The 24,117-nt window shown below is 39.5% G+C and overlaps 1 protein-coding gene across 1 annotated transcript in view; it reads left to right on the top strand.

Annotated features, from left to right (window-relative positions):
• The first annotated feature begins 9,411 nt into the window (after positions 1-9,411).
• The window catches only part of TRPC4 (transient receptor potential cation channel subfamily C member 4), a 370,139-nt gene continuing 355,433 nt past the window's right edge, over positions 9,412-24,117 (top strand). The window contains exon 1 of the mRNA XM_054720360.1: positions 9,412-9,486. The gene's annotated coding sequence lies outside the window, so the exon portion shown is untranslated. The remainder of the gene's footprint in view (positions 9,487-24,117) is intronic.

The raw sequence follows: 24,117 nt of genomic DNA, 5'->3' as shown, positions 1-24,117 counted from the left end.
GGGAAAGGAGAGTCTGTTCAAACAAATAGTGGATGAGAACTTAACCAACCTATGGAAAGAACTAGATCCTTGAAACCAAGAAGCAAAGAGAACATCTAGTTACCTAAATCCAAAGAGGCTCTCTTCAAGGCACTTGGTATTACGTAAAACGATAAAAAATTAATGACAAAGAAAAAATTCTCAACACAGCCAGGGAAAAGAAGGAAGTGATCTACAAAGGAAAACACATCAGAATTTCAACAGACTTTTTTTCAGCAGGAAGTCTACAAGCCAGAAGAGAGTAGAAACAAATATTCAAATGTCTGAAAAAGAAATATAACCAGCCATAAATAACATACCTGGCAAAAAATTATCCTTTAAATATGAAGGAGAAATAAAGACATTCCCAGGCAAACAGAAGCTGAGCATTTTATCACCAGAACACCTCTATTGCAGGAAATACTCAGGGGAGTTATTCTACATGAAACAAAGAATATAAGGCCACAACACTATGAGTAAAATCACCAAAACATTTACATCATAAATAAGGATAATTTGTGACAATAAACACATAAAAGGGAGGGGCTAAAAGTCTGAACTGGCAAAGAAGCATGAATATCAGATGCACTCAAAAGAAAAAACATTTTTTATTAAACCTAATGGTAACCACACACAAAAATTCCCAAACCAGGAACATAGCTTAAAAAGAGAGGAAAAAAATGAAAAGAAGTATGGAATACCAACAAACAAAAACAGACAGAAACACAAAAGAAAAGAACTAATGGAAGCACAAAGCTACCAGAAAACAAAAGATAAAATGGCTATAGGAAAGCCTCATACATCAATAATTACCCCAAATGTAAATGGTCTGAATTTACAATAAAGACACACAGAATAGCAGAGTTGATCAAAAAGCAAAACCCAACCATATGCTACCTACAAGAGACACATCTAAGCTGCAAGACAAAGGTAGATAAAAAGTAAAAGGGTGAAAAATGATTATCCAAGAAAATAACATCCACAGAAAAGAAATGTAGCCATCCTTATATCTAACAAAATAGATTTCAAGATAACAAAAGACAAAGAAGCACACTTATAATGATAATGGAAACACTACATCAAGAAATCATAACACTTCTTAATGAACACTGAGTGGCCAGATTATTATGATCTTTGAATGCATAACAATCTGGCCACTCAGTGTATATCCTATATAATAAAAGGCTAATATGCACATTGTCCCCTCGACCAGGAGTTCGACCAGCAGGCAGGCTGGCCAACCACCCATGTTCCCTCCACCTGGCCAGGCTGGCCGGACCCCACCCATGCACAAATTCATGCACCAGGCCTCAAATACACACACACACACACACACACACACACACACACACACACACAGAGTGGCCAGATTATTATGCGTTCAGAGATCATAATAATCTGGCCATAATAATCTGGCCCCTTGTATATGCACCCAACTGCCACCAAAATATATAAAACAACTACTCACAGCACTAACAAGAGAAACAGATCTAAACACAATAATAGTTGTAGACCTTAATACTCTATTGACAGCTCTAGACAGATAACCAAATAGAAAATCAATAAAGAAATACCAACATTAAGTGAACATAATTGAAATGTATAGAATCTTTTGTCCCAGAACATCAGATTATACACTCTTCTCCAGTGCACATGGAACATTCTCAAGGATAGACCATATATTGGGCCAGAAAACTAGTGTCAACAAATACAAAAGGATTGAAATCATACCAAGCATTTTCTCCAACCATGTTGCCTTGAAATTAGAAATAAACTAAAAAAAGGAAGTAAAGAAACTCATAATTATATGGAGATTAACTATATATTACTAAAAAGTGACTGGGTCAAAAAGGAAATAAAAGTTGAGATTAAAAAAATATAGAGACAAATGAGAATGACAATACAACATTTCAGAACTTACAATGAAAGCAGTAATAAGAGGGAAGTATCTATCATTATAGGTCTACCTCAAGAAACAAGAGATATCCAAAGCAAACAACCTAACATCACATCTTAAAGAAGTAGGAGAAGAAGGACAAAAGAAACTCAAAATCAGTAGAAGAAAGGAAATAATAGAAATTAGATCAGAATTAAATGAAATATCGATGACAAAAAGACTATACAAAAATTAATAAAACAAAGAGCTGGTTCTTTGAAAAGATTAATAAAATTGACAAACCCCTGGCTATCCTCATTAAAGAAGAAAGGGAAAAGACCCAATATAAACAAAATCAGAAATGAGAAAAGAGAAATCACCACAGACATCACAGATAAACAAAGGATCATACTGAAATATTACAAAAGACTATATGCCACTAAATTCAATAACCTAGAAGAAATGGATAAGGCCTTAGAAATATATAATCTTCCTAGACTAAATCATGAAGAATTGGAAAATCTAAATAGAATAATCAGCAGTGAGGAAATTAAAACAACCATCAAAACCTCCAAAAAACAATCAAACTCCAAAAAACAAAAGTCCAGGACCAGATGGCTTCACCAGTGTTTCTATCACACATTCAAAGAAGATTTAAAACCTATCCTTCTCAAACTCTTCCAAAAAAAAAAAAATTGAAGAAGAGACAATACTTCCTAATACATTCTATGATGCCAATATAACCCTGATACCAAATCCTGGCAAAGATAACACACAAAAAAGAAAACTACAGACCAATATCTCTGATGAATACAGATGCAAAAATCCTAAACAAAATACTAGCAAACCAAATACAACAAACAGTCATACAAAAACTACAACACAATCAAGTGGCGTCATTCCAGGGGCACAAGGATGGTCCAACATATGCAAATCAATCAATGTAATATGCCACATTAACAAAAAAAATGATATTATCAATATATGCAGAAAAAGCATTTGGTAAGATAAACATTGATTTATGATTAAAACACTCAATAAAATAGGAGAAGAAAAGTACCTCAACATAATAAAGGCCATCTATATATATAAAACCCTAATATGCAAATAGACTGAATGACTGAACAACAGAAAAACCGGTCACTATGACGTGCGCTGACCACCAGAAGGTGCGCACGAAACATGGCAGGTGTCAGCAGCAGGTGGCAGAGTGTGGAACATGGCAGGTGTCAGCCACAGAGGGATGGTGGAGCAGGTGAGCGGGGGCGCCAGACCAAGGCGGGGTGTCGGTCACTGTCATCGGGGTGAGCCTCTGGTGGTTACTGAAAATTCTTTGTTCCCACGTGCCGCGATCCCGCCCAGAGCTTGCACTTGTTGCCAGGGCCGGCCCTGCTTGCACCTGCTGCTGGTGCCTGGTGTTGGCCCTGATTGCTCAGTGCTGTCAGTAGGTGCGAGTGGTGACTGCCAGCCCCAATTGCTCCTCAGGGCTTCTCCATCTCCACCTGCTCCTGAGGGGCGATCAAGGCCGGCAGCTGCCTCTGGCAACCGCTGCCAATGATGGTCCTGCTTGCACCTGCAGCTGGCACCAGAGCCACCACTTGGCACTGTTAGCCAGTGCGTGCAACAGCTGCTGGCCCTGATCGCCCCTGAGGGCTTCTCCACCTCCCCCTGCTCCTGAGGGGTGATCAGGGCAGCAGCCGCCACTCACACCTGCTGATGGTGCTGGCCCCACTTGCACCCACTGTTGACGCCAGCCCCAATTGCTCTGCGCCATCAGTGGGTGCAAGCAGGGCCAGCGTTGTCAGTGTGTGGGAACAGCAGCAGCGGGAGCGGGGCTGCCAGCAGACAGGAAACCAGGGGCCTTGGCAGGAGTGGCTAGGCAGGGTCACCGAGGATGTGCTGAGACCCACCCCTGTGCCCACTGCAGCCTCGTGGCCCACAGTTCCTTTCAAGGTGCACAAATTTGTGCATTGGGCCCCTAGTATATGATAAACCCTCAGCTAATATCATACTCAATAGTGAAAAACTGAAAGCTTTTCCTCTAAGATCAAGAACAAGACAAGAATGTCCACTCTCACCACTCTTGTTCAACATAATGCTGGAAGTCCTAGCCAGAGTAATAATTCCCTAAATGCATCCAAATAGGGAAGCAAGAGGTCAAACTGTTACTTTTTTGCGGACAAAATGATTATCTATACTAATAAAAGCCTAGGTGGCCCTTGTGCCCTTGTGTGACACCCTCATGTCATCACAAGATGGCCGCCCCCACATTGTCACAAGATGGCCATCCCCACGTCATCACAAGATGGTCACCACAAGATGGCCACCACAAGATGGCCACACCCACATCATCACAAGATTGCCACCCCCATGTCATCACAAGATTGTCACCCCCATGTCTCCACAAGATGGCCGGCAGGGGAGGGCAGTTTGGGGCAACCAGGCTGGCAGGGGAGGGCAGTTGGGGGCAATCGGGCTGTCAGGGAGCAGTTAGGCATCAATCAGGCCAGCAGGGGAGTGGTTAGGGGGTGGTCAAGCTGGCAGGCAGAAGTGGTTAGGGGCAATCAGGCAGGCAGGCAGGCATGTGGTTAGAAGCCAGCAGTCCTGGATTGTGAGAAGGATATCTGACTGCTGGTTTAGGCCCTATCTGGCAGTCGGACATCCCCCTAGGGGTCTCAGATTGGAGAGGGTGCAGGCTGGGCTGAGGGACCCTCCTCCCCCGCCAGTGCATGAATTTCATGCACCAGGCCTCTAGTCTATACTAATAATAGAAAAATATGCAAATTGGCCAGGATGCCATCATGTAATGACCAATCAGGATGAGGGTGGGGTCACGGCAGAGAGCTTGCCTGCACTGGGGTCCAAAGGGCACAGAGAGCAAGGGAGAGAAGATAGGCAGTTAAGGGGATCAGTCCAGGAGGGGAGAGCAGTTAGGTCCATCAGGCTGGCAGGGGAGCATTTAAGGGCATAAGGCAGGCAGGTGAGTGGATAAGAGCCAGTGGTCCTGGATTGCGAGAGGGATCCTGGATTAGAGACGGTGCGGGCAGTGCTGAGGAAATCCCCCCACCCCACCCCATGCATGAATTTCATGCACCGGGCCTCTAGTATATATAGAAACCAAGTGACCAGAATGACTGGAATGACCAGAATGACCAGTTGCTATGATGCACGCTGTGCCTGGCCAACTGGCTCAATGGGGGGGTGGGATCAGTGGGCCAATCTCCCGCGTCCATTCCCCCTGGCCAGCCACTCCAATTGGCCCTGATCGGGTTGTGCCAGCCAGACCCCACCCAGAGACAAATTCATGCACCGGGTCTCTAGTGTATATAGAAAACCCTAAAGACTCTACCACAAAATTTTAGAAACAATAAACAAATACAGTCAAGTTGCAAGATACAAAATCAATGTGCAAAAATTCATTGCCTTCCTGTATACTAAGAACAAAACTTTAGAAACAGATGTGAAAAAAATAATTCATTTTGCAATTGCAAACAAAAGAATAAAGTACCTAGAAATAAACTTAAGGAATATGAAAGACCTATGTACTGAAAATTACAAACCATTATTAAAAGGGATTGAAAAAGACACAACAAAATGGAAAAATATTCCATGTTTATGGATTGGAAGAATTAACATAGTTAAAATGACCATATTACCAAAAGCAATATACAGAATTAATACAATCCTCATCAAAATCCCTCAATGTCATTTTTTAAAAAAACATAGAACAAAAAATCATCAGATTTTTATGGAACCACAAAAGACCCCAAAGAGCCAAAGCAAGCTTGAGAAAAAAGAAGGACCTGGGGGTATCACAGTGACTGACTTCAAATTTTACTACAGAGCTATTATAGTCAAAACAGCATGGTATTGGCAGAAAAACAGACACACCGATCAATGGAATAGAATAGAGACCCCAGCTATAAAATCACATGTATATGGACAGATAATTTTTGACAAAGGAGCCAGAAACATACAGTGGAGTAAACACTGTCTCTTCAAAAAATGGTGCTGGTAAAACTGGAAAGCCATATGCAAACAAATGAAATTAGATTACAGTTTGTCACCATATACAAAAATTAATTTGAAATGGATCAGAGATCTAAATATTAGACCTGAAACAATAAGTTATACAGAAGAAAATATGGGGACCAAACTTATGGACCTTGGTCATAGAGGACATTTTATGAACTTGACCCCAAAGGCAAAGGAAGTAAAGGTAAAAATAATTATATCAAACTAAAGAGCTTCTACACAGCAAAAGAAACTGACAACAAAACAAAGAGGCAACCAAACAGATGGGAGATGCTATTTGCAAACAGTAGCTCTGACAAAGGTTTAATTCCAAAATAGATAAAGAACTATAAAACTCAACACCAAACAAATTAAAAAGTGGTCAGAGGACCTAAAAATACACCTCTCCCAAGAAGACATACAAACAGCCAATCCTATATAATAAAATCCTAATATGCAAATTGACCAAACTGCAGAACAACCAGTGCACACTGTTTAATGCACACTAACCACTGGGGGCAGATGCTCAACGCAGGAACTGCCCCCAGCCTACAGGCCCCAGGCCAGCCAAGGCGGGTGCCAGTGGGGGTCCTCTGATCGCCCCACTGGTTGCCCCACAGATCAGCCCTGATCTCCGGCCAGGCCTAGGGACCCTACCCATGCATGGATTTCGTGCACCGGGCCTCTAGTAGATATATGAAAAGATGTTCAACCTCACTGGCAATTAGGAAAGCACAAATCAACACCTCACACCTATTAGTGTGGCCATTATTAACCAGACAAGCAATAACAAGTGTTGGAGAGGTTGTGGAAAAAAGGGAACCCTCATTCCCTGTTGGTGAGAATGTACAACCACTTGTACAACCACTATGGAAAGCAATCCAGCAATTCCTCAAAAATTTAAGAATAGAACTACTTTACAACCCAGCAATCCCTCTCCTGGGTGTATACCTAAAAAAACTTGAAATAATTTATTCTCAAAGATATATGCATCCCTATATTCATTGCAGCATTATTCATGGTGGTCAAGACATAGAAATAACCAAAGTGTTCCAAGAATGAAGATGTGGAACATATACACAATGGAATACTACTCACCCATAGGAAAGGATGAAATATTGCCATTTGCAGCAACATAGATGGACCTTGAAAACATTATACTAAGTGAAATAAGTCAGTCAGAAAAAGCTAAGAACTATATGATTTCACTCATATCTATACTAATAAAAGGGTAATATGCTAATTAGACCGGACATCTTTTGGACATCCTTCCAGACAAAGCCACGGTGTCGGGGGCCGAGGCAGAGGTCATTAGGGGTGATCAGGACGGCAGGGGAGAGCAGTTAGGGGGATCAGGCCGGCAGGGGAGAGCAGTTAGGGGGATCAGGCCAGCAGGGGTGCAGTTAGGGGGATGAGGCTGGCAGGAGAGGGTGCAGGCCGGGCTGAGGGATACCCATTCCCCCCCACCCCCGCCGTGCACGAATTTCGTGCACTGGGCCTCTAGTGTGGAATATAAAACTGAAACTCATGAACACAAACAGCAGTGTAGTGGTTGCCAGAGAGAAGATGGTGGAGGGAGAAGGGAGTCCTAATATATGGTATCAGGAGAAGATTTGACTGGGTAGTGGGCACAAGGTGCAATATACATCTTGTAACATAGAAACCCTCAGCTGAAACCTGTATGCTCATGTAGACCAATATCACTCCAATAAATTTAATTTTAAGTAGTAAGAAAATAGATTTAATAGAACAAAAAAGCAGTGTGCACATCACACCAGTAATTTCTAATGATATCTTCTTTATTCATGTAAATACTCCCCTCCAACACACACACACACACACACACACACACACACACACATCCTCGACCCATTAGAACAAAGAAGGAGAAAAAAGATAACCAAGAAGAAAATTCATTAATTTTGCACTTTGGAGTCTCTGTGTGGGTGCTGGCTTACCACCTTCCTTGGGGAAATATTTTTAGGAAGAAATTGGTCCCCCTCACACACACTCCTTCCCCACAACACATCACTGATTCCAGAAGGTGTGACAATGCCTTCCTGAGACCAGGAGAAAGGGTTGTCACTCTTCTGTTGCACAAGCAGGAAGCTGGAGCAAGAATCTGCTCAGATGCCATTGGCAACTAACAGCTTTCCAAGGCTTTAGGAAAATAAAGAAAATCAAGTAGAAACCAAAGATTCTTGAATCGGATAATCACTGACTAAGATTGCACATGGCCACCACTCTGGATTTTACGATGTTCTAGCAAGCCATAGCATCTAGACCAACCAAGCCTTTGTGAGTGACAAGCTGGGAATCATAGCGTTGCAGTTACCGCAAGTTAGTGCCAACTTTGCTATTATATAGCTTTACCTCTCTGCACTTTAATCATATTTTCATATGTGAACACCAGAGATTGGCCAGGAGATCACTTTTACCCTGAAATTTCAGTAGCTATGGGAGCATCTCTCTCTCTCTCTCTCTCTCTCTCTCTCTCTCTCCTCTCTCTCTCCCTCCCTCCCTCTCCCTCACACACACACACACACACACACACACACACACACACACACACACACACACCAATTGACACAGAACCTCCTATTCCTAAGCTGGTGAGCGTTTTATTTAATAATTTAGTATTTGGAAACTTACTGATTTCCTATGCCTGTTGGAAAGACGAAGCTGAGTGAGGGTGGGAGAAACGCTGTGCTTCATCATTTGTTCCTTGCGGCTGTCTCCATTGTTGACTTAAATCCTGCTCTTGCAGGGGAAGTCTGACACCTTGAGGACGGGAGAGGGGGTGCGGGAGCCCAGAGGAGCACGAGTGGGAGAAGCTTTGCGAGTTGCCAAGTGGGGGTGAGGTTACTCTTTCAAGTCTGGAGGCCTGCCTCCTGGATGCTTGTTTATTGGGGTGGGAGCAGCGATTCGGAAGCAGCGTCCTGGCACGAACTGAAGCCGGACATCTCAGCAGAGCTCGCCTAAGCCTGCAGGTGTGGCTTGCTGTCAGAACCACTGGCTGGATTCTGGCCACCAACATGCCTGGATGAAGACCGGCCTGTGGTGAGCTCCCTACCCAACAGGCTGCCTCGAGGCCCCGTGGAGACAATTCCGGGGCAGGGGAGCTGGGGACCAGGCGTCCGCGTTTGCCGGTGCGCTGGGCTCCTCCACAGACACGCAGTGCCGTGCGTGGGACGCGCATCGTCAGGGACTGTCCCTTCCAAGACAGTCTGTGGGGACGCGGGGTCCGAGCCCCAGGCTCCAAGGCGGGGTCCTTCCTCTGCTCACCGGCTGTCAGTCGGGGGAACGCTAACTCTGCCCCCGGGATCGGTGGGGCGGGGTGGGCGGTCTCTGCTTCCCTGGGGCTCACCTACAGCGCAGGGCCCCCTCCCCCACCTCCCAGGCGTCGCTCTGGGAGCGTTCTCTCTCCGCCCAGTTCCGTGCCGCTGCGTGGGCTCCAGCTTCCTGCGTCTTCCTTTAGAACGCTTTGAAACTCCGCAGAGACTAAGGAATCCCGTTAGAATTTTCCCGGCGCCCGCCCTTGGACTGACCCCTTCAGCCAGAAGACTGCAACTTTGCAGGTAAAGAGGGTGTCGCCTCGTACAGCTCCATTTGACCCGAGTTGCACTTAGTCTCCTTTCTGGGATCTCGGTTAAGTTTCTGGAGCTGCCTGGGAAGCCAGCTTTCCTGGGAGGCGGGCTGACATCTCTGGGGGATTAGGAGTTCAAAGGGCTCCCGCTGCATGGTTTCCCTTTAAAACTCCACTGGGTTTGTGGAGCTTTCTGTGGCTGACCCGTGCTGAGCAGGAGTTCGGGGATGCTTCCTAGCCGCTCACCACAGCCTGCTTTAAAGCAGGGGAGAGGGCTAAGAAGGAAGCCCCGGTGCGATTTATAAGGTAAACAAAGCAGCCACAGCCAAGCCACGATGCTGGGAGGACAGCTGTTTTGTGGTTTGTGTGTGTGTTTTTACCCCTTTATGCATTGGGAGAAAAGAAAGATCCTGGTGGCCACTGGGAGTATATAAGTGAGCCCTCTCTAGCCACTCTGGATACCTAAACTGGGGGAGTGAAGGAAGGATAGTGATCAATATTCTGTCCATCAATTACGCTCTGCGTCATTTTCAGTCTCTATCAAGAAACAGAAACCCTGTTGCTGGACCAAGTCTTGGGATTCCTAGTACTCTTGGCAACTGTAATTCCAATGACTGTTTACTACTTAGGTAAATCACTGAGCTTCACAGCACAACTTGTTCCAGCGGTGAACGCTCCTGCCTTTTGTTACTAGAGGATACTGGAAGGGAATAGAGTTTGAGAGAGTCAGAAAGGGAACTCTTGTCTGTATCCACGATGTTGTGTCCCTGTTCACAGGGTTTCTTATGGGACCTTCCCAATTAAATTCCCCACCTATAAAATGCAGCAGGTTGCTTATTGAGTAGGCACAAAGCCAAAAGAGTGAGAGAAGGCAGAAGCAAGGTTTACTTGTATTATTAAAAAGAAATTTAGAACATTCTTGTAAAACGGAAAGAAATGTCAGGTATCCTATATTTTTTAACTCTCCTATCATATTACAAATTACAAAATCTTTAATAGAAAAGGTTAACTAGAATTTTAAAAAGTAAACCTTTGAATTAAATAGTGAGAGTATGAGTGGGTGGATTTGTTAAAACATTGCAATCATTATCATAGTGGCATGAATGTATTTACTCTTACATTTGTAATATTTGTAACACCTACTTCTATTCACCTGGACAGTAGATCAGGAAATACTCCCCGTTCCCCTTAAGTATTTAAGGCAAAAAAATCAAGATATAGGGATAACTAGTAATTCAGATATTAAGTCAAAATTTAATAAGACATTGGTTTTTTGTTTGGTTTTTTGGGGGGGTAAATTTTTTTTAATTTCTTTATTGGTTATGGTATCACATAATTGTCCTCATCCCCCTATTCCCATCCCGAACCCCTCCCCACGTATACCCCTACCCCCTTGTTGTCCATGACCACTGGTTAGGCTTCTATGCATGCATACAAGTCCTTAAGAAACACTTAAAAAACTATATGAATTAATGCAATTAATGCAAATCAACACATCAGTAGACATTAAATGGACTTTATCGAAGTAATATATGAAAATGTCTTTGATTAATAAAGCTTGGCACAGACAGACAGAAAGTTCTTACATTGTTTAAGAGTCTAGAGAGCTGGAGAGCCTTTCAATGTAACTGTTCAGAGCTCAACCAGTCTGCTAAGCTTGTGGGTGTGAAGACGTCACAGATTTATGCCAAGAAAATGATGCACAAAGAGAAATACAGGTCAAAGAGATTGATCCATAAGAGACGCTTAATATTCATCGAGTGAATAAATATATAAGTTCAGATGGACAGATAGTTAAAATAAGGCATAGTGAGAAGATGTGTAATTGCAAATTTAGAAAATTTCTTCCTCTTAAGTAAGAACTTGTATATGGGCATTCATCAAAACAGAGTATCTAAGCTTCACAGACACAAGAAACTTGTCTCTGTAGTAAAACCTGTCAAACATTAACAATGTTTCTAAAAAATCTTTGCTATTGAAACGTAAAATAACTTTCAATTTACTTGCTTAATGGTCATTCTCAAAGATTTGTAAGGGGTGGATACATTTCCCTTATTTATAACCTTTAAAATTTTTCCATTTTTATGTTGATCATTTTTCTGTTATAGTTATTATTGGAAGGTCAAGATAAAATGGACAGAGAAAACTATGAAAAAATTTAAGTTCTCCATGAATTTCATGCCCACTTTGGTTATTAAAATAGCAAGAGACCAAATAACTTTCCATATAAGATAACCTTAATTAATTCATACTTTACATAAATAGGTAACACCAGAAACTTTGCTTTTATTTTTTCTCATTAGGGGAAATTTGAATATCTTGTTAAAGATACATATTTTAAACTTGTAAACCCTGTTATTAACATGATTAAATGTTTATCAAAGTATAATAGCCCTCAGAATGTTTACTGATTAACCCTACAGAATTAAAAAAAAAATCCTTTTATAAATATATTGTTGAAAATATTGTCATATTTTTATCTGCATGTTTAACTGCCCAGATAAGGATGACAATACATTTAGCAGCTGAAAACTGAAATTACCTACATTTTCTAATTGATGCATATCTCGGAACAAAAATAAAGATATGCACATATTTGTTCAGTATTTAATAATGTAAATATCAGTGCTTTAAAGAGATGAAGGATTTTGTTAATGAAGGCAAATACAGAAAAAATGCTAAACAGTACTAGGACAGTAAAACTGGGGACTGAATATTTTCTCATAAAAATGTTATTGTTTCATTTTAAAAAATAAGCTCAAGTTTGGTAAAGAAAAATATAATAAACTCTTAAATTTTCTGTTCCCCAAATTATAATTGCTAAACATCATACAAGGTCAGATGTCAGGTGCATCTTGCCTTTCTACATTATGTTGTCTAGACTAAATTGAAATCAGTGTGAATCAACTCTTAAATATCTATGGAAAGCCCACCATAAGCACTTTGGTTCTCATTAAAAATGGAGACAGATCAAAACAAGAAACTTACCTTTTCTCCTAATTTATGCCCTGTCACCTCCTATACCAAGTAAATATTAAAACTGGTTAATTCAACCAAACTTTAATTGGACATTTACTTCTATCTAGTTGTGATCTTTAAAAAAAAAATGCTTTAGAACTCTTTCCTCTCCTCTCATCTGCATTTAGACCTCAATATTTGAAGAAATTTGAGAATATTTTGATCAGGGATATAATATCAGGAATATATCTATTTAATCAGTACAAATATAGACCTGGTCTCTTGAGAACATTAGTACTACTAAATAACTCTATGATGAAAATGAGTTTAGGAAAATATGTCATTCATCTTTGAAAATGAAAATTAAAGACATGCATTGAAAATATCAATTTAAAACTACATTGTTCTATGAACAGTTTGGTAAATGAAGTGGCCTATTTAAGTTTTTAAAAGGTCTAACGATCCTTTTGGAAGTTCAGTTTTACTTAAATAAGTTATGAAAGATAATAGTTTCAGTACTTGACCTGCTTTTTAAATTGAACTGTAGATGATATCCCACTAATATTAGTGTATGTTTTGTCTCCTTTATTAAAAAAGTTTTCTTTGAAATACAGCATGATCTCACTTATATGTGGAATCTAATGAACAACATACACTGATCAACAAAAATAGGTCCAGAGACGTAGAAGAATCAAACAGACTGTCAAATCTCAGAGGGAAGGCAGGGGAGGGTGAGTGGGTGGGAAGAGATCAATCAATGAACTTGTATGCATGTATGTGTACGTATCCCAGGGACACAGGCAGTAAGGTGGTGAAGGCCTAGGGTCGGGGGCTGGGCAGGCTGGGAGAGATCAATGGGGGAAAAGAAAGGGACATATGTAATAATTTCAACAATAAAGATTAAAAAAAGATGTCTGTAAAAAAAAACAGCAGTGTCATAGCATCATTAAGAGGTAACAGATGACACATGGACACAGTTTTACATTTAAAAATCAGAAATGCTAATTAAAACATCAATTTAAAAATATGCCTTGATGGCTTTATCTAGCATACTGCATTCTTTTTTTTAGAAATAGCAGGTGCAATGAGATGAATCAGATATGCATTTATTATATTCTGCTTGTAGTTTGCTCTTATATTTTTATATATGTTGAAAAAATCAATATAACTAATTTGCTTGAATAAGTAGAATTAAGAGTTAAAGTTTATTTAAGACAGGAAAACAGGAGCTAAGATGAAAATTAAAAAAAGAAGAATAAAAGGAGGGACTCAATATTTGTAGGTACTTAATCTATGCTAGTCACTATGCTAGAAACTTAAAACATTTTTTTTCATGTTTATCTTCACATCTACCTTAAAACTGAAGTACTATTACCATCTTTTAAATAATCTGAAATATTAAATTTCTAAAAATTCACAAAGCAATTAGAGTCAGGATTTGAACCTATATCTACTTCTACCTAAAGACAATACACATTGTACTTAATTCTAATAGTTTCAAAGATAAAATTAGCAAACTTTTAACAAGATTTTTAATTCCATTGGATTCTTACAGCTATTCATTTCTTTAATTTTTAAGTTAATGTAACATTGGGACTTAAATCCATTACGATACTACAAATTTAGAACAATATTCTGTTAACTAAAGCTCCATAAGTTTTGAAACACAGCAGGAGATATACTACTCAAGAAGGTTGTTTTCAAAATTCTCTCCTTTCTTACTCTTGAATATAAATGTAATATATGTGGAAAGGGAAACAAAGGTTTATTATTTTCATAGATAAAATTCAATGCTATATATTTTTAAAAATAATTATGATATAATTTCTAAATTGTAAGTTTTCATTCAAACTTTAGAACATCTGTAGGCTATTAATAAAATACCTTTGTTTATAAAAATAGCAGTCATGTCAAGACATGTTAGGTTAATCCTGCATCTTACCAGTGTCATATAAATTTTCTCCTCATGTGGTTTTGTCTTAATTTTATCTGAATTTTTATTTTTATTTATTTATTTATTTATTTATTTTTCTTAATTTCTTTATTGATTAAGGTATCACATATTTGTCCTCATTCCCCCATTCCCATCCCACACCCCTCCCCATGGATGCCCCCACCCCCCTGTTGTCCTTAACCGCTGGTTAGGCTCATATGCCTGCACACAAGTCCTTTGGTTGATCTCCCCTTTAGCCCCACCCTTCCCTACCCTCCCCCAGAGGCCCAACAGTCTGATCCATGCCTCCTTGTTTCTGGGTCTGTTCTTGTTCATCAGTCTACGTTGTTCATTATTTCCCCTAGATGAGTGAGATCATGTGCTATTAGAAATACACTTATAAGAACCGAAAATGAGACAAGCAATAATGGTTATGGTGACAGGCAAATGAATCAGTCTGTAGTGAGTTTCTTTCTGGGCCAACAGTTCTTTTGAGACCCAATTTCAATGTCCAACAGTTCCTTATGTCAGTACATGTCAGCACTGACATTTCAGTTCTGGATGGTGGACAAATGGTGGTAATGCAGGTCCGACTCTGTCTGGTTTGGTCCTGGGCAATCTGCAGTGATGCACAGCTGCTAACTGCTAGTATGGGAAGGCCACATCAGCGTCTTCTGTCTCTGGACTGCTTCTCTTCTGTCTTCATGGCTGGAGTAGTCCTGTCGATTCCTCTCTTGCTAGAATCCACATGGTCTCGGAGTTGTTTTCTGAAAATATACAAACATATTCTCGACCAAAAGTAAATAAAGGAATATTTTCTATAAATTTGACTGGGGATCCTTTTTCAATTTTTGCCCAAATGATTTTCCTCTGGCTTGTTTTGTCACCTTGTGTGTTTTTCATGGGTGTCTTGCTTTTAGCCTCACAATTAATTTTCTAAAGTATTAATTTTCTAGATGTAATTTACTTACAGGATGTTTTTCCTTACATTATATTCCTCTACTATCCCCTCCTTTTTTGATTTAAATGTTAGGAGGCTTTTGAAAATTTTATAATGTAGTCTTGATGGCTTTTAAATTTTAATTTTTTGCACTATAATATTACTGTTTTAGGTTCATTATATGGTACACAATTTTATCGTGAGATGAAGTACCAATAAAAATTTTAGTAAACACTTTAGGAACATCTTTTTGTCCAGTACAATTATTTTTTCTAGAATATTCACTTGTTTCAACTAGCCAATTTAAATTTGCCTGAAAACTTGACTACTATTTTACTGTCAAATTTATTACTCTAACAATAATCTTCTTTTACCCTGTAAATATTGGTGGAAGGGATTATTTGCCTTCTTGAGTAGGTCCTGAGCATTCCTGGTGGTAGGCTGGATTTAGATATCATAAACCCACTTCCCCACAACATGGGTACAAGACAACTCAAACAATTCTTGTTGGGGTGAGAGGGCAGCTGCTGTCGGCCAAGTCTCTGTCGGTCACCTGGGTCCTGATCTGAGCTGGACATGGGAAGCACGAAGCAGCCATGGGGGCAGGAGACCTCCCTCAGAAGGGGCTAGGATTCAGGCCCCTGCAATGTTGGGGGGGGGGGGGTGAGGGTCTGTGCTCCACCTCTGTTGATCCCCAAATTCTCTCCTGATGGCCCCTCTGCGACTGTGCCTGTCTTAGGTTGTTCCTTCCTTGAGGAATCTTACCCGTCTCTGGCTAACCAGCCATCCTCCAGGGCCAAGCAGGGTGACGTGAGGTTCAGTTTTGTCTCCTTGGTAGCCTATGCCCCCGTGGCCTCCATGCCCAGCTCCTGCCTTGGGATCCCCTCGCCTGCTGACGGGGCCCCAGCACTGATCACGTATCTTTTGGAACCCGGGTTTCTTCTCCAGGGAGGGCTCAGTTCGCCCCACTGGGTGAGAGACAGATCCATTGCACCAGCCATAACGAGACTTCAACCTCGACATGAACAGAGAGCTCATGCAACAGCTGTGAGCAATTGAATTGTGCGAAGAGGGTCTCTCTTGGCCTAAAGGGTAAGAGGGACTAATATAGAATGCTCAGGTGCCCTCCCAGGAGGCCCTCCACACAACGAAAAGGGTTAAATCCTTACATGTCCTTTTTAAATTGCTGCCAGACATTCCAAGAATTAGTTTGTACGTTTGCTTGGGATAATTGTATATTATGCTGTAGTAATTCTAAAGTATCAAGAGATGTGTTAAGTTTGTCTCCAAGCACCAAACAGATTTTTTTTTTTTTACCCCCAAGGGTGCGAGGAACTATTATAAGTACTGGGGGTGATCCAAATCTGGGAATAAATTTTAATGATAGTGTAGAATAATATCATGTAAGGATATTCTTTGTTCTCATCCATGGGAATTCCCTTTCAAACTGGCTGTCCATTTCTTTTTATGTAGACAAGGTCTTAGTTACATTTTCTGCACCTCTACCGGGGGCACGTAGTGATAGTAGTGACACCCTTTCTTTGGTGTTCACACAAGCCAGAAACCTCTCTTTAATTGTACACACAAAGGGGCATTGTTTTGATTTCGTGTCATACAAAAGGGAAGCTGGCTGGAGACCCCTGTGTATTTATACTTTCTTGCCCCACCCATGGACCTCCTATATGCCCAGGGTGTTTGGTATTATTGGTAACTACATTAGTCAGGGGATCAGCCCACTTAAGGGGTCTTACCCATGAAGAGTCAGGAGCATAAGATCAAAATACTAAAAAAAAAAAAAAAAAAAAAGATCAAAATACTTACCCTCTTGTCCCAGGTAAAATTACCGTACATCTGATGATTGCTAGCGTGGCTAGAAAGGTGTTCTCAGGCATTCTTGGTTTCTGGTTATCTCACAATTTCTTCCCTGAGGTTTGACGTTCTGATTGATGTTTCTCTGTTTCTGGATCTATTTTCTCCCCATCAGTTTATGTTGTTCATTATATTCCACAAATGAGTGAGATCATGTGATATTTATCTTTCTCTGACTGGCTTCTTTCACTAAGCATAATGTTCTCCATCTCCATCCATATTGTTGCAAATGGTAAGAGCTCCTTCTTTTTTACCGCAGCGTAGTATTCCATTGTGTAGATGTACCACAGTTTTTTAATCCACTCATCTGCTGATGGACACTTAGGCTGTTTCCAAATCTTAGCTATGGTGAATTGTGCTGCTATGAACATAGGGGTGCATATATCCTTTCTGATTGATGTTTCCAGTTTCTTGGGATATATTCCTAGAAGAGGGATCACTGGGTCAAATGGGAGTTCTATTTTTAGTTTTTTAAGGAAACTCCATACTGTTCTCCACAGTGGCTGCACCAGTCTGCATTCCCACCAACAGTGCACAAGGGTTCCTTTTTCTCCACATCCTCTCCAGCACTTGTCATTTGTTGACTTGTTGATAATGGCCATTCTGACAGGTGTGAGGTGGTACCGCATTGTTGTTTTGATTTGCATCTCTCTAATGATTAGTGATTTAGAGCAGGTTTTCATATGTCTCTTGGCCTTCCTTCTGTCTTCTTTCGAAAAGTGTCTATTTAGATCAGTTGCCCATTTTTTGATTGGGTTGTTTATCTTCTTTTTGTTAAGCTGCATGAGTTCCCTGTAAATGTTGGAGATTAAACCCTTATCGTTGATATCATTGGCAAATATGTTCTCCCATGTAGTGGGCTTTCTTATTGTTTTATTGATGGTTTCATTTGCTGTGCAAAAGCTTTTTATTTTGATGTAGTCCCATTTGTTTATTTTCTCTTTAGCTTCCATTGCCCTAGGAGCAGTATCAGCGAAGAAGTTCTTTTGGCATATGTCTGAGATTTTTCTGCCTGTAGATTCCTCTAGTATTTTTATAGTATCCGGTCTTATGTTTAAGTCCTTGATCCATTTTGAGTTTATTTTTGTGTATGGTATAAGTTGGTAGTCTAGTTTCATTTTTTTGCATGTATCTATCCAATTTTCCCAACACCATTTGTTGAAGAGACTGTCTTGACTCCATTGTATGTTCATGCCTCCTTTGTCAAATATTAATTGAGCATAGTGATTTGGATCTATTTCTGGGTTCTCTATTCTATTCCATTGATCTATATGTCTGTTCTTGTGCCAATACCAGGCAGTTTTGAGAACAGTGGCTTTGTAATACAGCTTGAAATCTGGTATGGAGATCCCACCTACTTTGTTCTTCTTTCTCAGGATTGCTGTGGCTATTCGGGGTCTTTTTTTATTCCAGATGAATTTTTGGAAAGTTCGTTCTAGGTCTGTGAAGTATGCCGTTGGTATTTTAATGGGAAGTGCATTGAAATTATAGATTGCTTTGGGTAGTATGGACATTTTGATGATGTTGATTCTACCAATCCATGAACATGGTATGTTCTTCCATCTATTTATGTCTTCTTCTATCTCTTTTTTCAGTGTTGTGTAGTTTTCCGTGTATAGGTCTTTTACCTCCTTAGTTAAGTTTATTCCTAGGTATCTTAATTTTTTTGGTGTGATGGTAAATGGGATTGCTTTTTTAGTCTCTCTTTCTGTAAGTTCATTATTGGTGTATAGAAATGCCATAGATTTCTTAGCATTTATTTTGTATCCTGCTACTCTGCCGAATTCATTTATTAAGTCTAGTAATTTTTTGATGGAGTCTTTAGGGTTTTCTATGTACAGTATCATGTCATCTGCAAATAAGGACAGTTTTACTTCTTCTTTTCCAATTTGGATGCCTTTTATTTCTTCTTCTTGTCTGATTGCATTGGCTAGTATTTCCAACACTATGTTGAACAGGAGTGGTGAGAGTGGGCATCCCTGTCTTGTTCCTGTTCTTAGGGGAAATGGTTTTAGTTTTTGCCCATTGAGTATGATGTTGGCTGTGGGTTTGTCATATATGGCTTTTATTATGTTGAGGTATGATCCTTCTATTCCCAGCTTGCTGAGAGTTTTTATCAAGAAAGGGTGTTGGATTTTGTCAAATGCTTTTTCTGCATCAATTGATATGACTATATGGTTTTTATCTCTCAATTTGTTTATGTGATGTATCACGTTTATTGATTTGGGAATATTGTACCATCCTTGCATCCCATGGGTAAATCCTACTTGGTCGTGGTGTATGATCTTTCTGATGTATTGCTGGATTCGATTTGCTAGAATTTTGTTGAGGATTTTGGTATCTATGTTCATGAGGGATATTGGCCTGTAATTCTCCTTCATTGTGTTATCTTTATCTGGTTTTGGTATTAGGGTGATACTGGCTTCATAGAATGAGCTTGGAAGTATTCCTTCCTCTTGAACTGTTTGGAATAGTCTGAGGAGGATAGGTTTTAGCTCTTCCTTGAATGTTTTATAAAACTCCCCTGTGAAGCCGTCTGGCCCCGGGCTTTTGTTTGCTGGAAGATTTTTGATAACTGCTTCAATTTCTTCCATAGTTATCAGCTTATTGAGATTTTTAGTCTCTTCCTGAGTAAGTTTTGGAAGGTTGTGTTTTTCTAGGAATGTGTCCATTTCCTCCAGGTTGTCTAGTTTTTTGGAGTAGAGTTGTTCATAGTATTTTTTGACAATACTTTGTATTTCTGTGGGGTCTGTTGTTATTTCACCTCTTTCATTTCTGATTTTGTTTATTTGGGTCCTCTCTCTTTGTTTCTTGGTGAGCCTGGCTAGAGGTTCATCAATCTTGTTTATCCTTTCAAAGAACCAGCTCTTGGTTTTGTTGATCTTGTGTATTGTTTTTTTGGTCCTTTTTATATCTCTTTATCATGAGATACCAGTTCCATAAAAGCAATGACCATATCATGACTTATCCACTTCCTGCACTATTTCTCTGCATATTATACAATATCACCTACTAACTATTCAATGCTTATTTATTGAATGCATAAACGAAAAATGAATCCTTTACTTAAAATGACATGGCTGATCATTTTTCATATATCCAGAATATCTTTTCCACATTTCTTTATTTGTCAAAATTGCACTCTTCCCTTTTCTGTGAAGCTCTTTAAGCCTTATACAGAAAAAAATAATTTGTCTCTCCTATGTGCTCTTATAATGTGCACCTCCCTAGACACAAAGGCCTCTGTAAAATATCTATAATAAAAGCATAATATGCTAATTAGACTGGACAGCTGAATGACCTTCTGGACAACAAAATAAATAATAAAAGAATAGTAACTCAAAAATAAAATAAATATCCACAAATTCATGATTATATAAATAAATGATAGGATAAGTAGGAGTAAGAAAAAAACAAAATTTCTTTAAAGTAGAATTCCAAGTAATAAATGTAGAAGGGATGAGAAAAGTAGAAAATCATCATTGTACCCAGTTGTAATTTGAGTACAGTGAGTGAAAGATGATGTAATAGAACATCTCCTATGACCTTTTTATTCCTTCTATTTTGTGAGAAATTTTCCACTGTCTTTCAGGGTATCTTACATAGATCTTCTGCCCACTTTTTGAAATAATTGCCGTTGTAAATGGCAAATTTACAGATAATTCTGTAAATTATTTTCTCCACTCAAGAAAAACAATTTTAGAAAATATTTTTGTTACACTCCACAGTAACAGTAAAATATGTTCGCATTTAGGATATGTTGCTTTATTTATTGCACAAATGAGATGTGGACTACCTTTATGCTTAGACAAATATCCTTCTAAATATTTTCTGTCAAAAGAAGAGATAATATAATGCTTGGTCAGTTGAAGTTTTTTGAAATCACTCACTCACCAATTAAAAATAATTTATTAGTATGTATTACTGTATCTATTATATGTATTACTGTATCCATAAATTTAAAATTTAATTTTTAAAATGATTTTATTTTTAGATTAAAAGTAATCAAGCCATTAAATACAAGAAAAATAATCTTTTATGGGGATCTTTACTTGAAATATAGACCATATGAAATTCATATTAATTTATATCACAAAGTCTAAAGTATTAATATTGTGTTATAATTTTACTAGAGGTCTGATGCATGAAATTCATGCAAGAATGGGCCTTTCTTCCCTTGGCTGCTGGCACTGGCTTCCCTCTGGCACTTGGGGCCTGAGATTTCCCCGGCTTCATCTGGAAGGATGTCTGGTCTAATCAGCATGTTACGGTTTTATTGTTATAGATGGATTACATTGATTCATAATATCTATACTAATAAAAGGGTAATATGCTAATTAGGCCTGGAGACCTTTCCGATGTCTTTCTAGATAAAGCTATGGTGGCGGGGCCAAGGCAAAGGCAGTTAGGGGAGATCAGGCCTGCAGAAGAAGGCAGTTGGGGGCTAGCAGGTCGGTGGGGGGTGGGCAGTTAGGGGGCCGGCAGAGGGGGGCAGTTGGGGGCGAGCAGGTTGGCAGGCAGAGTGGTTAGGGGTGATCAGGCAGGCAGGCAGGTGAGTGGTTAGGAGCCAGTGGTCCCAGATTGTGAGAGGGATGTCCAACTGCGGTTTAGGCCCAATCCCTGTTGGATCGGACCTAAACCGGCAGTCGGACATCCCCCGAGGGGTCCCAGATTGGAGAGGGTGCAGGCCGGGTTGAGGGACACTCCCCCTCAGCCACTAGTAGTAATTATACTTATTTAGTGTACTGCTAGTTCTCTGCTATTCATATATTAAGTGACTGATAAAAATTCATTTTTATGCAAATGTATATATCTTAGTAGTTCATAAATCTATTTATATATCTATCTTGTGTCTTAGCAGATACAACTTATATAAGTTATTCATTCATATTTACATTAATTTTATGGAAACAGTTATATTTTCCAATCTGAGAACTGAAGATGACAGAGCTAATTATTAAATACATGGGATGGCAGTAGATTATTAGAATTTTTTTCTCTCATAGACTATGGACCTAGCTGATTAATATATCTCCAATAGTGTAGAAATTAATTTCATAAATTTAATCTAAATGTGTCTTACATTTAAAAAATTATGTAGAGTTATTACATTTTTATTATATATACCATGGGATATGTGGGTCAATTTATATTTGTCTTAATAAAGGAATTTAAGCTTAATTTAAACAAATAACTGGAAGACCCTCTGAGGGTGACTGGATGTAATTTCTGCCCAGTGCTCTAATAGTCAAAATGTAGAAAATCAATGAAAAGCAGTAAAGAGCAGGAATCACTGATTATCTTAAGGCAATGAAATGTGTTATCTAATTAGTGATGAACATGAATGTCCCTACCTTCTATCCAGGAAAACCACAGCCAAGGGCACAGGCTTGGTGGATTCAATAGGAAAAGAAGACACTGTGAGCTTGATTCTAGTCGAGGTGAAGAGACTTGAGAGTTGTATAATAAGTGGGAGTTCCCTGGTGCTCCAGTCCCCATGTGGGACATGGCAGGATCTTCCATTCCTGCTGGCCAAAATACCACTATTCTTGGCCTTTTTGTACTGATAGGGGTTGGGGTGGGGGCATGTTAAGCTGGGAAGGGGTCTGGCTTCTGGCAACATGTGCTTGCTGCACCGCACTCCAGTATCATTGCCAGGTGGGGTGGGGAATTTGACCGAGGCAATACACCTGTTAGACAGTAATGCAGGTGTCCTAAGATGAGCTCAGGAGGACAGAAACCTTCCACAGAACAGGAGAAAAGAAAGATTGATCTTGATTTTCAGTAGAATACAGAATGTAAAAGCGGGACCTCATGATCTTTCTGACCTTTTATGTTTTAAGCAGGAGATGTCAGAATAGTTACCACAGGGGTAACTGGCTTCTAGCAGGCAAGTGTTCATAATAACATAGCTTTTCCCTTTCAATGTAGTCTTTCTATCATTATGAATTCACCGAACATTGGATTGTTCACCCACTAAATAAATAAATAATCAAACAAACAATATTTTTTTACAAATTATTTTTTTGAGTTCACATCTTGAAATTTTGCCATTTACAAATACAGTGAAACTGAATATAATCAGCACCAATTGAATATCTATATATCAGCCACTTTTGTATATCATATCACATTTGCATAGCAACAACCCTGAATGTAGGCAGCGTTATTTATCTTGACATATAGGGAGAATACATCTCCAAGAAGAGAATAACTAACCTGAGGCTAAGTTGCAGAAGATTTCAAAAACCCAATACTTTTGGCTCCCAAATCAAGACACCTTTCATTGTCTGCTTATAAGACACAAGTAGTAAAGCTAGTTCTTTTTTTTTTTTTAAGTATTATAAGTTTAAAATTGCCTGAGTTACCTCAGACCAAAACTTAATAGGTTATGAATTTAAGTTATTGAATAAAAATGTGCTTGCAGTAAAGCTTGGGTTAATTCAACTCCTGAACTTTTAAAATTATAGAAAACAAAATGTTAAGGCTGAAACTGCAGAAGCATTTATTACCTGTATTCTAAGATTCTAGCACCCTGGTTCACTTACTATATTATCGCAACTCTTTAACACAAGGTTCTGAGATAGTTGTGTTATCCCTATTTTATACATAAGGATACATAACTTTGAGTTATGTAATTCTGTCCAGAGCACAGTGGTTGGGGTACAAATTAGCTCTTGATGCGTACAAATCAAGGAGAACTGGGGTAGTAGAGAACAAAGAGAGCAATGGGAGTCATATATATGATGATAGAAGGAGATTAGACTCTGAAGGATAAGTACACAATGCAATATACAGATGATCTATACTAATAAAAGGGTAATATGCTAATTAGACCAGATAGACCAGATGTCTTCCGGACGTCATTCTGGACATCCTTCCTGACAAAGCCTGGGCCCGGGTGCCTGTGGCAGGCCCGGGTG

The sequence above is a fragment of the Eptesicus fuscus genome, chromosome 8, assembly GCF_027574615.1.
Source record: "Eptesicus fuscus isolate TK198812 chromosome 8, DD_ASM_mEF_20220401, whole genome shotgun sequence".
NCBI classification, from domain to species: Eukaryota; Metazoa; Chordata; class Mammalia; order Chiroptera; family Vespertilionidae; genus Eptesicus; species Eptesicus fuscus.
Note: the sequence above shows the minus strand (reverse complement) of the source record. Positions and strands in the feature narration are given on the sequence as shown.